This window comes from Echinops telfairi, unplaced genomic scaffold (assembly GCF_000313985.2).
Source record: "Echinops telfairi isolate 266 unplaced genomic scaffold, ASM31398v2 ScPeMD7_7469;HRSCAF=8507_1, whole genome shotgun sequence".
In the NCBI taxonomy this organism is placed as follows: Eukaryota; Metazoa; Chordata; class Mammalia; order Afrosoricida; family Tenrecidae; genus Echinops; species Echinops telfairi.
This window is the reverse complement of record NW_022111373.1, coordinates 142,252,593-142,255,340: the sequence shown is the minus strand read 5'-3', so window position 1 is coordinate 142,255,340 and position 2,748 is coordinate 142,252,593.

Here is a 2,748-nt window from a genome sequence, read left to right as displayed (position 1 = left end):
GTCCATCTCTTGAGGACCTTCCTCTTTTTCACTGCCCCTCCACTTTACCAAGGGTGCTATCATTCTCCTGACAATATGTCCGAAATATGTAAGATGAAGTCTTGCCATCCTCACCTCTAAGGAGCATTCTGGTCTTACTTTTTCCAACACAGATAAAGTTATCCTTTTAGCAGTCCATGGTGGTTTCAATATTCTTCTCCACCACCACAATTCAAATGCATTGATTCTTCTTCAATTTTCTGTATTCAATGTCCAACTTTCACATGCATATGAGTCCATAGAGAATACCAGAGCTTGGGTCAGGTGCACTGCAGTCCTCAAAGTAGCATCGTTGCTCTTCAATACTCTGAAGAGGTCGGTGCAGCACGTTTAGTTCATGTAACACATCTTTGGATCTCTTGCCTGCTGTTTCCATGAGCATTCATTGTGGATGCAAACAAGACACAATCTTTGACACCGTCAGCCTTATCTCGATTTATCATGATGTTACCTGTTGGTCCAGTTGTGAGGATTTTGGTCTTCCTGACATTGGGTTGTAATCCACACTGAAGGCTTGAATCCTTGGTCTTTATCACGCCCTCCTCATTTTCAGCAAGCAAGGTGGTGCCACCTGTCGTGGCAGGTTGTTAATGAATCAGCCTTGCTTCAATTCTGATGTCACATTTTCCTCATATCAGCCAGTCTCTCTGACGATTTGCTCAGTACAATAATTGAGAGGATACAACCCTGACACACACCTTTCCTGCTTTTAAACCATGTAGCCTTTCCTTGTTCTGTTTGCACAGCTGCCTCTTGATCCATGTGCTAGTTCCACAGGAGCACAATGAAGTGTTCTGGGATTCCAGTTCCTCTCAAGGTTATCCACAGTTTGTTAGGATCCACACAGTCCAATGTCTTGGTACAATTAATGAAGTACAAGTAAATATCTTTCTGGTGTTCTCTGCATTTAGCAGAGATTAGTATTAGATCCATCTGACATCAGCAGTGCTATCCCTCTTGACCTGCTGACCCTGTCATTAGCATTCCAAGGCTTTCCCAACAGCACCTAGAACTGAAATCGAAATATAATTTCTAGAGATCCATTTATCTATTTCTTAGAACTGTAAGAGCATAATTATAGACATAAGACAAAACAAAGGGTCTGAGACAAGACAGAGGCCTTAGGGAGACTATGATGGTTAGATTTTATGTCAACTCGATGTACGTACCTGGGTGAAAGGAGGGGTAGAGCCCAATTCCACCTCAAGGTTGGTTGTTCAAATCATTCCCCAGGAGCAGGATGAGGTGGTCAGCTCCTGTAAATATTGACAGTCTCAGAAGCCTACTTAGGGTCTCTTTAGGTTGGAATTGACTCAGTGGCAGTGGGTTATGAACTTAGCTCAGAAAAGGAAGAAAGAACAAAGGGTAGCCAGCTCTCCTCTGCCCTGCAGCACAATGTCGCTCAGGGAGGGGAGCATTTAAACTTGTTACACTGCCTGAAGCAGACCCTGCCAACAGCGGCTCCTCTGTTTACTTGGGGACTCCTCTGGTGAGCCCCAGGGTGGCTGGCAATGTCCCTTCTATCTCTCATTCATGAGCTAATTCCCTTCCAGTGGTGTGTCTTGGACTGATTATACTCCCAATTCATCTTTTATTCCCCCTGCAGTAAAACAGAACTGCTTTGACATGAAGTTCTGACAATGACTCCCAGGACAATAAATCACTCTGCAGCTCAGCTGTGCTACCGCTGTGTGGGGCCCAGGCATGATCCAAAGGAGAACCTCTCCAGACACATGACACCAAATATGGTAATTACAGCTCAGACTGACATACCAGTGGGCCAGTTAGAGGCTGGCACTGACTGGCTGGCTGTCAGGGGTGCTGGATGGGCAACCCTTGGGAAGCATGGCAAAGACAAGCATAGGGCAAGAGGCCTCTGCTTGTAGTGATTCGTTCAAGTATGCATTCATTCTTCAGACCAGGTTGGCAGTCATCAGGCACAAGCTTGTGTGGGCCAGCAGTTTAGCATTCCTCTGACAGCGCCTTCTGGACTCTTGTTGCCTGTGCTGTGTTGTTGATGCTGTCATTGGCTGCTTTCCAATGGTCCTGTCGCATGTCCGCCACATTCACAATGGAGTGAACGACTGCCTGGCCCTGTCCCATGCCCATGATTGGTTGTAGATCAGACAGTCAGACTCTTGTGAGTCTGTGGCGGAGTGAACTCTCTAAATATGACTCTCTCACCTATGTCTCAGTAACTCACACCAAATGGGGTGTGGGTCAGGGCATGGCTTGGTCCTTATTTTAGTGTCTCAAACTCGGTGATTCTTTGTGATGCCTCCAGACCGCTCTTGATGCTTGTCCTTTTGTGTATCGGGGCTTCCGTTGGGTCTGTCCCCCAGCTCCTGCTAGTACCCAATTCCTCATTGAAATCAGAGCCGTGGGATGTCTTATTTATGTGCCACAACGCTCCCCCTTCTGGTTAATGTTCCTGGGTTTGGTATCTTGTGAATTACCACAAAGAGGTGGCTGTACCAAACAGGAGTTTATTTTCTCCCTGTTTGTTGTTCTTGTTAAGTGCCTCGAAGTCGGTCCTGACTCACAGTGACCTTATGCACAGAAGAAAGAAACACTGCCCAGTCATGCACCATCCCTACATTGTTGCAGCCACCATGTCAAAGGATCTCCTTGGCAATCTTCCTCGGTTTTTGCTGACCCTGCTTTACCCTACATGATATGTGTCCATTTGGTCAAGGTCATGGAATCTGC